Source organism: Aulonocara stuartgranti, assembly GCF_965226115.1.
Source record: "Aulonocara stuartgranti genome assembly, chromosome: 15".
NCBI lineage: Eukaryota > Metazoa > Chordata > Actinopteri > Cichliformes > Cichlidae > Aulonocara > Aulonocara stuartgranti.
Window position 1 is genome coordinate 10,364,843 of NC_138951.1, and position 14,923 is coordinate 10,379,765.

Genomic DNA, 14,923 nt, shown 5'->3' on the forward strand with positions numbered 1-14,923 from the left:
TCACGCTTCAATCTGCTTTTGTCACTACACAATATCAGAGGTGTAACAGCTCTCCAGAAAACCACGGGTCAATATTGGGTGGAATTATCATAGTTGTTGTAACTATGATTCTGTTTTAAAGGGATAAAATTTCTTGGCACAGCCAAGAGGCGGCAGAAGATGTATTGATGGGACTCTGTTAGTAACGACCTCCCGTTTGCAGCCAACTGTGGCAAGTCTGAAAGGGGTGGAGGACCTACTCCAAGGAGTTGCTGCCCCAAGTTAAGGAGTTTAAGTATCTCATGGTTTTGCTCCCGGGTGAAGGAAGATGGAAGCAACGGGTTGAGAGACAGACTGGTGTGGGGTCAGCAGAGATGCAGAGGCTGTACCGGTCAGTTGTGGTGCTGAGAAAACACCCTCCGAGGTGTCTGCACAAATTTGGTCCTTGGCTGGCTTAGTAGTGCCTCGAGTTTCTCCACAAAAAAAGTGAAAGTAGTGGTCAAGGGATGGTCACCCAGGTTGTTGCATAAAACCCTAAATAAACGTGACATCTGTGAGCATAACCAGTGTGTGTCTGGAGTGCATTCTACATATACCTTTGTAGTTTCAGTGATTCCTTCTATTCCTTTCTGGAAAGCTTATTTACTGGTAGCTGACATAAGAAATGCTACTGATGTGCACTGGAGTGCCCTGAAATGCAAAGAGATATGCCTGCCGCTAATAGGGTTACTAAGCATTGTGTGAAATTATCTGACAAAGGCTTGAATGAAATGGATGCTCCTTTAGGCAAAAGTGCTACACTTTAGCTTTCTTTCTGATTCATACAGAAAGAAACAAATTGAGAGGATGTTCTTTTTTCATACTCTGTGGATGTCAAAACAATTGGACACACACAATTATGCTCAGAAAGAAAAAATAAAGCAGATTCTTGCATTAACTAACCAACTTTAACTAAGTGAGTAAAGTAAATTTGTTTGTGGAGTTTCCATTTTTGCAGTATTTAAACTGGTTCAGGATTCTACGTCTGAGTTTGGGCTCAACAATTCAGCAACTTCAGCGAGATTGCGTGACGCAGTGTCAGAAAAAAAGCAGTCCTGGCCTTTTATAAAGTGACACGTGGCAAATAAGAATACAAACAGTTTAAACTTCAGCATCAGCAACATTTAAGCACATACCAAAGCCATGAAAAACTGTTTTCATCATTGTGAAGCTCCCGTGAGTCTCATCAGCTTCTGAACTAATTGTCTTCTAAGATACCTGTCCTGTTCTCCATCCTTTAAGGCCAACAATCAAAACAAGGGCACAGCAGGAAATACTCATTTCACTAGCTGGGGCCACATCCTCATTTTAGGTTTGACAGTGTTTTAGTAGGTAAAAGTGAATGCTTTGACATGAATTGAGCTGCGGTTTAGGGAAGGCCTCGAAGGGGACTGGCGATGACTCCCGGGCCTGGCAGATCCCCATGCACTAAATAGAAATGAAGAAGTTAAAGAATTGAGAACAAGGAGGTAGGGAGGGTGGGGCATGTAAACGAGAATGAACAGCTTGCAGAACTGGGGGAACCTATATAGATGACAACCGGAAGGAGCGTGTTTGGAGGCGTGGTCCTGCTCCTGAAATTCCGATACATAATCTCCAACAAAAGAAAAGTCCTGCATGCAAAAACTGAGACCAATTCCAAATAATTTCAAGTGAGATCCTTTGTATTGAGCTAGAATAGAAAGCTTGACAGGTGTAAAAACTGTTGCTAAAGTGGGCGGGATTTGAAAACCAGCTACAGGTCAGCAGCTGACAAAAGATGGATTTAAAATGAGTTGGTGTTCTTCTAAGAAATGCTGACATGGGTTTCCTCAGCTGGGGAATTTCTGCAGAAAACCAGTAGATGTTCCTTCACTTGTATTGTCCCCAACTCGACTGATTTATTTTCTGCAGAAACCTCAGCTTGCCTCAGGCTGCAGTGTTTTTCTGCCAGTCACCTCTCTACCCACTCAGGGATAGATTCTGGGGTCACCTAAAAATTTACCAAATCAAAACATGCTGTGACTTACAGGCCAAAAAAAAAGGTGGTGGTTAAAGCTGCTAACTTAGAATCAAAACAGGCATAATTGCGATATCCATTTCTTTTACATTACCATCACAAAGACTCATTTTAAACATAACGTCTTCTCAGGAGCAGAGCTGCTAACGTGCGTGCTCCCCCTCTGCTCTGGTTCATGCCAGCCCCTGTGTCGCTTTGCTCCATTCACGTCCACACAATAGCGGGAACAAAACAGCACTTTGTCACCTACTGCTAAGACCATTAGATGCAGGCCGCCAAGAGGCGAGGAAGCAAGTGTAGCGTGCGTAACTCAATCAATCTCATCTCTGTTGCTTGTCTCTGTCTGAAATACCAACGCTGCCCTCCCAACACCCCCAGCTACCCTCCTGTTATACACAAGCACTGTAGCAAAACAAATGGGTGCTTCACAGCTCGTAATTACACTTCCTCCTGCGCAGTCATTTTACTATTTGGTCTGTGAACCTAAACCGAATAGCTGGAGTGTAAATCGGCTAACTTGTGCTCAGAATTCACGTTTTTACAACTAATTAAAGCATTTGGTTTTCATAAATCAAGAAATATGGAACTACTGGTTGTTTTTTATATAATTAATACAAATAGAGTGTTTCATAGAAGGCTAAAACAAGCACACACTTGCATTTTTCAGCAGCTAAACTCACAAATAGTTTGAGCACTCAGACAGTTAACAGTCACAACAAAGACCTACTTAACCTAAATTATTTTGTATTATGTGAACTTGCTGTATTGTCCTATCTGGTAACCCAGCGAACTGCTACTCCAAGCACAGCTAAATCAAAAGAATTTGGTAATACTGACAGATTTTGTTTGATATTTCTAAAATCTTCTTAAGACTCTGATCCTCTTGTGGCCCACTAACTTAAAGTTGAGTTCAGTAGTGAAATGTTTTGGGGGAAACACACCTCTAAGTCCACACACACTCCTGGAAACATTCAACCAAAGTCTGTCTGAGTATTAGCTGACCCTGGACAGAGCATTATCTTAGCAGTGAATGAAGGTGTGTGTGTGTGTCCATGTCCCCTTCACTTTTCTCGACGAGCGCTTATCCGATCTACTTCACACTATCACTGGAGACCTAATGATAAGCAGCACTGAGTTTGAAGTTGTTCTGATGTGCATTTTGGTCAGTTTGTGAGGCATTCGGAGAATATCTGTGATTTGTACCCAAATAAACAACCACAAATAAAGTTCCAACACATGAACACTGCAAGAAATGTTCAGGTCAACAATTAAAAATAATGGTTCTCGCGACATAAGGTTCATTCTCTGGTGGTAATATCAACCTAAACAGCTACTACAAGGTGAATTTTCAGTTGTTTATCCAGCTGCCCCAGTTAATATTAGTGCTGCTCCTCAGGTGTTTTTCTGTTTATTAGCCACACACACGATCCTCTTGGTGCCGCCTTTTTCCTCCTGACAAAAACAAGACGATAACTAAATAAAAACTAATATGACACGAGATGTAATCAGATCTAATTAAGCTGTGTAGAAAGGTGCGACAAGTTTGGAAGCAATCCAATCAGAAGTAACTTCCTTGTGGTGTAAGGTTAGACACGCATATGATATGCCCCCAGGAAACAGTACTGCATACAGCTAGCTCCCATGCTCCCAGTTGACTAAAACTAGACTAACGTCATTTACAATCACCGCTGCTGCTCGTTTCATGTGTGGATTAAAAATGCACCAAAGTAGCCCATGTGGCTGTATTATCACTAACACCTCATGATTGCAATGGTGATGTCAAGACATGTATGCAGATGTCGAAATCTGAAAAAGCACTGTACTCATTCCATTCATGTAGAGAGACACGTGCAGTATTTGTCTGACTGGCCTTTGGTGTACAGACTGGACAATCTGTACAGGACTAAAACATAAACTTTGCCATCTTTTGATATTTACCAATGAGTATTAAGGCCACATTAAGAAAAAACTTGTTACATTGTAATTTCCTTTGTAGTTTACTTATTACTAAAACTGATTCTAGTAAAACTTCACTAAGTCATCTACACAAGGCATTTTATAGAGGGTAAAGCAACGTCAATCTCCACAGTTTATAGTTATATATACTGTTTATATATACTGTTGTTTGTTTGTTTGTTGTTAATTAGTTAGTTAGTTTATTTGCTTGTTTTAATCAATTTTAAATCATGCTTTTTATTTGTTCTTGTTTCTAATGTCTCTGTAAAGCACTTTGAATCACCTTGTTGTTGAATTGTGCTATACAAATAAACTTGCCTTGCCTTGCCTTATGCTGTAATAGGTGTAGACTGCTGAAGGAGTCCCATGATGCATTGAGTATTTCCTTTTCAGTCACCTTTCTCACTAAAAGTGTTAATAGACCTCTCTGCATTGAATCACACTTGTTATTAATCTCTGGCTCTCTTCCACAGCATGTCTTTTATCCTGTCTTCGTTGTCTCACCCCAACCGGTCGCAGCAGATGGCCCCGTCCCTCCGTGAGTCTAGTTCTGCCGGAGGTTTCTTCCTGTTAAAAAGGAGTTTTTCCCTCCCACTGTCGCCAAAGTTCTTCCTCATAGGGGGTCATATGTTGGGTTTTTTCGCTGTATGTATTATTGTAGGGTCTACTAATATAAAGCGCCTTGAGGCAACTGTTGTTGTGATTTGGCGCTATATAAATAAAAATGAATTGAACGGAATTGAATTGAACTTTGACTTTATTCTAAAAGAATATTTTGACTTTTTGCTCAAAATTTTGACTTTGTTACTCCTAATGAGCAGTCGTGTGTTTTCTTAATGTGGATCTAATGCCCTGTCATAGACATTTGAAGAAAGCACAGTACTACAGAGATTATTCTCCAGACACGTCTCAGGGACATTGGCACTGTGGATCAGGCCCCTCTTTGTCATCTGACACTCTGGCCATGTGTGTTTTTGTCTGACCCAGAGGATGTGTGTGTGTGTGTGTGAGTGTGTGTGCTCACTTTTACACCTAAAAAAATACTTTATTAAAAAGAGAAAAATTATATATATATATATATATATATATATATATATATATATATATATATATATATATGCATCTCCTTTTTCTTCCCCGCACACAGGCTCCACTCACTCACCCTGCACAGACACAAACATACTGTATATCACACACAAACACTAACAGCTGCAAACAGATGGTGGAGGCAGGCCACCAGACTGTTTCTAACAAGCGCATCTGCTTTCTCACTTTCCAGCTCGCTTTTTTTTTTTTTTAACTCCTCCAGCCCCATATCTCCGAGACAAACACACCCGCAAATAACACACTTGAGGACACGGCGGCGAGAGTGACACAAACACAGGGCAAAGCGTTCGCACATTTGTGACGTGCAGACAGCGAAGGGGCCATGTCTGCAGCTTCCCACACACACACGCGCGCAGCTTTATCTCATTTCAACCTGGACTTAAATGGGTGAAGAAAATTGTTACACTAAGTGAGAGCAGACTCTCGCCAATTACATTGTTTACATACCCGTTGCTATCAGCGAAGGAGACATCAGGCCCGGTTTTGAAATTCACAGAACTGCTCTGAAAGGATCACCGCACTGGCAAACCTTCAAAACGAAGCTTCGATTCAAAGTTTCGTACATACATTTGTGTGCATTTTGCTAATTCTTTGAATCATCCCAAGCAAAGATATGTCTATAAAAAGTTTTTTTTTAAGCAATCAGCACATTTTGTCCGGTGTATCTTTTCAATCAACAGATTAAATTACTTTTCAGCTGCTACTCATTACCTTAAAACAAGTGAAGGAGACATGCCAGTGAGCACTAACAACTGTCACAATCACAAAAAACTCAAAATAACGTCACTTTCCGGAACTGGAATTCAAATGAGATGCCAAACTGCTTATATTTAGCTTTTGACGACCGGAAATACCATAGAAACAAAGGAAAAGTGCAGGAAAACAATAGAAGTTACAGTAGCAGTAGTGACAGTCACAGATAGGGAATGCCCAATGTTTCCCACTGGCACTGAAATCTAAACAGTGTCACTAAAACATGACGAGGAGGAGGAGGATCAAAGGCAGATGCTTTACACTGTCCGTATGCTGGTTTTCCAAACCAGCAATGACGCTCCTCTGCCGACTCATATTCCAGGAGGCAAACCGGAGAACTGATGTCATGCAGGCAGACTTGGATATTTAACTGAGAGGCACAGAGTTGGATTGTGTGTATACATGTGCCCTCAAAATTCACATATAAGTCATTCCCAGCACCTGAATGAGAAAACAAAGGCTTTAGATAAGCAAGGATATGGAAAAGGCAGCAGAAAGGAAAGAGGAGACACAACGCTGGTGATTCTCAGGCTCTTATCGTGTTGGTTCAGTTGGTGAGGATGGCGAGAAAGGAAGGAGTGCGTAAACATGGACAGTGGAACTGATAGCAGGGGGCTCCCAGCCACAACAACAAAAACACAGGACCATCAATCGTCAGCCACCGAGTCTGCAGCAGCCAAACCGCAATGCTCTTCACATTTTCCATAACCCCCTCCTCTCATCTCCTCCTGGGAACCACATCACGGTCTCACAACCATACACACAAATACAACTCCACACACACACACAAGCTCAATCACCCAAAAGCCACTCAGTATTTTCTCATGGCTGAGCCCCCAGGAGCCAACGGGGACGTCGGTAGCACTGAGTTTACAGGCCTATGAAAGCAGAAACACTTTGGTTTTGCTCGTGTTGACATCCGGCTGTATCTAAGACCCATAACGGCCTCAAAGGAAGGAAAAGTCACATTTTAAACGAAGGATCAAATGGAAAATTTCACCCGTTGATGCTCAAACTTCCTCACAAACCACTCTGTGAACAGTGAGTCCCACATCACAGGAAGAATCACATGTTTTTAAATTCTGGGCTGTTCAGAGGTAGCGGGGGTCAAACCTGTTAAGTGTGGGTGGCAGGGCTAGCAGTGACTGACACCTAGCACGAAAAACACCTGGTGGAGTGTGGGAGAGTTGGACAGGTCGCAGCACGCTCTCTACTCTGTTGTTGTCTGCTGGGCTGAGAGAACAGAGCGCTCACAGAGAGCACAAATCTGACAAAAGCATCCGTGCATGACTGAATACACTCACCACATGCACAAGAGATATTCCTCACAGTCATACGCTGCACCTACAGCCAGCCATTATATTATTACTTCACAGTAACATCACTTTTGTTAGCTTTTTATAGAAATTTTGTAAACAATAGCTGCTTTCTTGGTAAGTAAGTGATTTATGTTCATTCATGAGCGTTTCTGCTCCTAGGTAGAAGTTCAGTATTGTTACTGATACCGACCCAGCACAGCTGATTGGTAAAACTTTAATACTTCTTTAGAACTAGCTTGGTAGTACCACCAAGGGAGGTTTTTAAAAGTGCAGTTCCTCGAGTGGCCACTTGAGGCATTCTTTAAAAGCCTGCAAATCCCCATAGGCTCACATGTTATAATGTCCAACTTTACAGCAGAAATAAACATGTTTACAGCCGCGTAGAAGAAACTGTTTCGGTCTCTAGTGCACATCTCATCCTTCACTACAACTGCATGGGGGTCACTTTTTTGGGGCTCAAAGTTAGAGGCATGATAATTTTAATGATCATATCATTCGCGATAAAGACTCTATACGTTTTTATGTGATCCAAGGCCAGGTACCTTAAAAGGAGCTACTTCACAAATTTCAAACAAAGCTCTTTACAAGCTACGTGGAAAAAAAACTGCTCCCGCTAAAGATGAAGACAACAAACTTGCTCCACCACATGAGGCAAAAAACATGACATCTAATACAAGCAGGCTACAAAGGAGGAGATGCCAGCAGCCAGTGATGTGCAACCCAAATGTAAACAAATGTTGACATTTTGTTGTGCAAAATCCTGAAAAGGTACACGGTTAAGTTACTTTAATTCTTGTTAAAGTGAAGTGTTAAGCGCTCACGTACTACTTTTACTTATAATTTGCAGGAAAACATTAGCTTTTTGTGCTTACATTTGATTTATGCTGTGTCACTCGATGTCATATTGCATCTCTGCTTTAATGCTGCTGTTGCTGCTGGCACCTTGTGGGAATAGATTCACACTTCACTAATTCACCAAGGGTCTTGTGGCAAAGAAAGGAACTGAAAAGCTTATTCATGCACTTGTTTTCAGTAGGCTAGATTACTGTAATGGAGTTTTTACTGGACTTAATAAAACATCAATTAATCAGCTGCAGCTATTTCAAAATGCTGAAAATGGATCATATTACATCAATTTTGAACTCGTTGCATTGGCCTCCTGTGTGTAAAAGGATTGATTTTAGAATTCTGCTAATGGTTTATAAAGCATAAATATATTGCTGACCTACTTGAGGGGTATGAGGCTTCTGGGCCTCTTAGGAACAGGTTTACTTGACATTCCCAGGAATAGAAGAAAACAAGATGAGGCAGGATTTAGTGTGGGTCATTTGTGGAATAAACTCCCCTCACACCTGCAGTGTGCAGAATCCATTAGCTATTGTAAATTCAGGATTAGAAACGTCTTGTTTTCTTTAGCTTTTTCCCCCAAAAAGTCTTGTTTTTCCAAACTGCTCCAACATCTCCCAATGTTGGAGCTACTGTAGTGATACATCATTAAAATGGTGTTAAAAGCTGACATGATTGTACGCTTGTGTCTTCAACCCAGTTTACAGAAATCGAGAGGTGCACGACCGGCTGAGGTGAAACAATGCAACATAATTTTCTGTGTGGGCTTAAAAGAACCAAAACAACCCATCTAAGAAGTCAGAGCTTCACCTAATCATCCAAATACGGTCACTTCTCACACCAAAACGGCAACATAGTCAAAGGCAAATGACTAGCATCGAGCCTTCAAAACAGGACTTCACAAAGTGAAGGGTGGCATAGAGGTGCTTACATCCATCATTTAAATACAGTCTTTGTATACAACTAAAGTTAAAAGCATTGCAAGGACAAGAAATAACTGCTAAACATCAATTTTTCCAACACAAAAAGTATATTTAAAGGTAGAGTATTAGCATGTAAGGTGATATAGGGGACTAATATTTACACACTGAAACACTTGATTTATGTAAAATGCACTACAGTGTCATTACTATTAGATGTGAGACTTTTGGTTGCACATGTGAGTGTTTTATACTGGGTATGGCCGAAGAAGCTATCAGCAGATTAACAACTATTTTCATTGCAGATTAATTTCATCTGTATTTAAGTCAATGCCTTGGACATGTAATCACTTTAATCACAAAAAAGAGGTCATAGCCTTCTTCACACCTTCCATTTTCTACTGCAGTGCAGCTATGGTGTAAAATAACAAGTGAACCACAAGCTGACTACGAAGGAATTCGATGCATTTCTTCCACTTTGGTTAAAATGTTATAACAATAACTACAATAACTGCTGCTGCTGCCTGTTTCCCCCCTCTCTTCCTGTGGTGCAGTGTGAGCACTTGACCAAAATTACAGGTATGTTTGCACCACACCGTAATCAAATGGCCACTAGACTCAAATGACCATTGGCTACACAAACAATAGCCACTTTTCCTTTTAGACGCAGGCTCACATTAAGCAGTAAACACCTATTATGATCTTACCGGGCTGACCTTCAACAAAACACCCCTTTTGGGAATTAACATTTCAGCAACTTTCCTTGAATAAAAAGCAGGAAATAGAGTGCCAAAAATGGCACTGAAAGACAAATGAGATTTGTGACTCTCTACTGCACAAAAGATAAGCATGGATGGAGGTTTCTACTCTGCCTTTTAGGCCTTTAAAAATCTCCACCAGTGTTTTAAAACTGCTGTGTACACCCAAGCCACTTGCTCGGGCACCATGTAATTTACGCAGCATGCCTTTGAGCTTATAAAGACAGCCAGATGTGTATGTGTGTGTGTGTGTGTGTGTGTGTGTGTGTGTGTGTGTGTGCACCCTACGCCTCCAGCAGCTATGCTGTGTTGCCTTTACTCCCCTTTTACAGTAATGCTAGTTGTCCAAGGTGCATGTTCAAACACATTTTTCTTTTTTACACAAACATGTACACACAGTTTGCAGCCAGGGTGTGAGGACATCAGTCCATCATCATCTTATAGAGGAAGGCTGCTCATACTCAAACACACCATTCAGCCACCAAGCTTGTTTAATACAATTCAACGAGGTGAATTTACAGACGCACTCTCTCTCAGCGATTATGGAAATGTAATGTACACATGCAAAAATTAGAAATAAATGAGGAAGGGCCAGATATTCCAGGTGTTGCGCACTCCATATGGCATGAGCCCACTGCCCAAACCCAAACTGGGTCTTACAGAGGGCTCTCGGGTCTCCAAAGCCCTGTTCAGTCGTGTGATTTCATGATTACTTCATTAACTCCGGGGAATCTTTCAGTGGTTTTCCAGCCACACACAGGTTCTCCAACTTCCTAGTTTCTCTGGAATCGCACAGACTACTATCTTATTAGATGTAGAGGGGGATTTAGAGGCTCTGTCTGTGATGGTGATGCATGTTTATGTGCAGGAGAAAGGGGGGCATTAAAATAGTTTGGATCTCCTTTTTGCCCTACGTGGCCAAGTCATTTGGCCTACATCTAAGCACTCCTACTGTGGACTTTACAAGAGTTTGGATCTACTTCCAGATCTGCAGGAAACCATGAAGAGCAAAACTGAAGTCTTTTTGACTGAGGTAGATTTTCGCTTTTTTTCCCCCCCATGCAAGAGAACTCACCCCTGATCCTGCGCTACATGCCGATTTCTTCTCCCAGCTGAATAAACTCTTCTTTGCTTGTCGAGGTTTGGAACTCACGGCAATCAGATAATCCACCTTAAGTTATTTAACTAACTTTAAAAATATATATTTTAAAAAAGTATAAAAATCCGGCGTGAACAAGAAAAATCTGCGTCTTCTCACATCAAAATGAGCTCAACCTTTACAACAACCACAAAAGTCGCAGAGGCAGACCAAATCCTGAGCCTCCTTCTTCTCGCAGTTTTGCTGCCTTTTCTTTTTTCTTTTTTCTAGGGAACACAAACAGTCACAAAAAGTTGTCCGACTTGGATAAAGCGACGTGGTCTTCTCTCGCTGGGACTCTTCGTATGTTTATAGTGGTCCCTCTAGCCCAATGGAGGCGTTCAGGACAGGCTGAGAGAGGCGCTTGCTGCAGCTACGTTCAAAAGCTGAAGACGGCATCGGAAAAATGAGCTTTACGTTGAACGTCCCAAGAGGCCGAAGTTCACAAGGGACCGAAAGAAAAAACGTATTAATTAATTGTCATATTAAAGTTTTTCTTTTTATTGAGAGTATTTGTTATTTTTTTAATCATATGTGAGTATTTCTCTTTTTAATTAATTAATTTATAACATTTTTCAAATTAAGAAATCGAAGGAAAGACTGAATTTATCTAAATGTACTCAGAAGCTGTAAGGTGGGAATTTGGCAGGCCTGCTTGTAATTATGACACTTAATACAGTCTTAGTGGATTGCAGTGATTGCCCACGACCTTTGTGCAAGCTTTAATTAAAATAAGTCTCAGTAAGTTGGTGAAAAATTGCAGTTTTACGTTTAGAATACAATTGCTTGGATAGACTGCAGTAGCCTAATCTGAGGCAGGCTTTCTTACATTAAAATAAGATAGGACAAAATAACCTAATCTAATTTTGAATAAACACAATAATACAAAGCATCGAAAATGAATTATTTTACTCATGGAGTTTAAAAGTTTTGGAGGGTTTTCGTATTGTTAAATTATTACTGCTCTTGCTTGAGTAAATGGCCGTCTTGCGTCATATGCAGTAGGCTGGAAAAAAAAACCCACAGGAGACAACTGGGCTATGAGACTGGACGTGCCGTTTTCTCCACTCATTTGCACCCCCCCCCCCCCCCCCCCCCCCCCCACACACACACACACACACACACCTCAGAGGTCGCACTCTCAAAGAGGACCTGAACGCAACAGCGCCGTCCCATCCTGAGCGCCGCCCCCCTCTACTCTGACATCAGACCTGAGGAATGTGAGGAATGCCGGGCTCCTGGGAGAAGTCCTCTTCGTTTAATGGTTTTCCAGGGGGGACAGAGGTGACTAAATGTCGAACAAAGGAGTCCCCTCTCTTATTTATGTCAGATCTTTTGAGTTACAGCCTTTTTTTCAAATGCATGTCGACTATATTCAGATTTCATTAAATATAAACAACTGTTTTGACCTAAGACTGACAGACTTACAATTATACAGTAATGTATAGAGCAATGCCTGTCTGCATAAGTGACTTTGAGGATATTATAAAGCAAGAATATATCTTGTTTAATATGCCTCACCCACTAGCTTCATGCCATTACAAGCCCGAGTGACCATTTCAAAGCAACCTCCATAAATATCACTGCTGATGATAAGTCTTTGCATCCTACAAGCACACCACTGCGGAATATTTCATTATACCACAGGAGAGCAAAAATACTTAAAACAAAAAAAAGCGCAGGTTCATTATTAACATCCCTCACAGCTTTATTAGCTTTATTAAACAGGCATTCAGCTGAGCTCTTTGGGAAGATCTGAGGCTCAGTAAGAGCAATCAATGTACAGTAGAGTCACCTCAAAATATTGTTTTCACATAAAAGAAGCGAAATTCTCAGCTTTTTTAATTTACTCTAAACTAAAATAGGGCTTATTTGTAGGGCAAAAATTAGCACTAATTCAAAGGTAGCACAAGCCATCTTATTTGTGACCAAATTGCAGCCTCTTGTGGCTCAAATGCAATTCACAGCAAGCAGGAGCAGGGAACCAGGATCTTGATTAATACTAGTTAAATCATTCAAAGAATTTGAAATAAGTGAAAAAGGTAAGCTAAGAAAATAAGGACATGACCTTGTCCTTGTCTATCTGGCAAGTAGTCGTAATAAAGCTGACTCTAATTTTGATACAGGTGTTGATTTTGATTGACATATTGAAACCGATCATCTTTAATCCTAAACCCAGCCTTTGGAACTTCCAGTAACCTGAAATGAATTATTGCTTCAGTGCAAATATTGTGTTACACCTGTGGCATTTAACAGCCTACCACTTTATTAGGGGTGCAACGATATTCGTATCGATATTGAACCGTTTGATACAGTGCTTTCGGTTCGGTATGCATATGTATCGAACAATACAACATTTGTAATTTATTTTATCAACTTTCCTTCTGACGATGCTGTCTGTGTTGAGCGCTCAGTGAATCTGCGTTCGACTACTCCGCCTAGGCTGCACTGTCGAGCGCAGATCCACTGAGCGCTCAACACAGACAGCATAGTCAGAAGGAAGAGCGCAGGGCAAGCTAGCGAGACAGAAGCTAAGCTCTCCTTACAACATGAACCTCCCCCACCCTCATTCAGATCTGGCGTTTGGAATTATTTTGGTTTTCATGTGACGTATGACCCTGAAGGTAAGCGAGTCATGGACTAAAGTAAAACAGTATGTTGGATGTGCCATGCAATGCTCAATTACATGGGTGGGAACTAGTGTGTTAGCGCAGTTAGCTCGTTAACGTGTTGGCTGTCCAGCCCCATGCACAGGGCGATCAGCGGTAGCTCGTTAACGGAGATTTGCCGTGTTGTGGCGTTAAGGTCATTTCAACGAGATTAACCTGAAAGCACTAGTGGGAACACAACGAATATGACTGCACATTTACGCTGACATCATCCTAGTGCAAAGACAAAAACAACAAGCATGCTACTAACTTTAGCCGAGTCATTTAGACAGCTGTTAGCACATGATTCTCCTTATGCTGCTGAGAATATAGCCCAGAAGAAGCGGATAGTATAGCTTTTATTTTGGAAAGAGACATTTCTCTGTAATAAACTCTCTTTTCCAAAGATGAGTGATTCCTCAATCAGATACAGGGCTCGCAATATCGCTAGCCCGACGTCCTGGGGCTAGCGATTTTTTTCAGTCGGGCTACCAAAATCTATCTCTGCCCTGCCCGTCGGGCTATTGTAGGGATGATATATGTCAATGCTTTTGCATTCTTTCAGAAATGTAGCTGGGTAATTATGTCATTGGCATCGGTGAGCCACTGTCAATATGTGACATATTGAAATCGCGTTTGAATTTGCGCTTGTTTTTTTGCTTTCACTTTGCAATCATGCGAACTGTGTATAGAGAGCAACAGCACTGATCTGTGAGTGATGATAATTTGCGCACCAATTCCTCTGACATCGTCTTATCAATCGTTAGCTTACTATGCAAACATGACAAGTGAAATCTCCCACAGCTTAAACATGTGAGAGGTTGATCGCGCAGAGAATCGCTGAGCTTATGTGAGTGTGTGTGTAAAAGCAGCAGGATATATATTTTAGTTCTGCTGAGCCAAATAAGACAGGTCAGGGTGAAGAAGTGACAGCCAAAGAAAAGCTTACCACAAAACGGAGAAGTTATGACAAATCAGACTATGAGGCAAAAAGAAAGTGCAGCTTTATGGTTTCATGGACAAAAGAATTTCTGTGGCTGCAATATGACGAGCTAAATAACCAGGGCTGCACATAAGTGGTCCGCAGGTGCGCATTCGCTGTCAAAATAAAAAACATGCACAAGGGTTAGGGTTAAATTTAAAAACTGTACTTTTGAGTTAAAATATATATTTATAATTTTAATAAATGACAAATTAAAAAGGCATGAACATTTTTTTTGTATCGAAAAAATATCGAACCGTGACACCAAAGTATCGAACCAAACCGAACCGTGAATTTTGTGTATCGTTGCACCCCTACACTTTATGCGTGCAGCAACTGCAGTTTTGTGGGATGGACAGCTTTGAATGTGCAGCGTAGCAAAACCCCTGCATTTAAGAATTATGTAGGAAATATTTCTACTGAGAAAACTGACAGTTTAACCCTCCTGTTATGTTGCGGGTCAGATTGACCCAGAACAG

General features: G+C 41.2%; 1 protein-coding gene across 1 annotated transcript in view; it reads right to left on the reverse strand.

Moving 5' to 3' along the window:
• The window catches only part of LOC309688574 (tyrosine-protein phosphatase non-receptor type 14-like), a 46,093-nt gene extending 34,923 nt beyond the window's left edge, over positions 1–11,170 (reverse strand). Inside the window, exon 1 of the mRNA XM_082504396.1 lies at positions 10,752–11,170. The gene's annotated coding sequence lies outside the window, so the exon portion shown is untranslated. The remainder of the gene's footprint in view (positions 1–10,751) is intronic.
• Between the last annotated feature and the right edge of the window lie 3,753 nt (positions 11,171–14,923).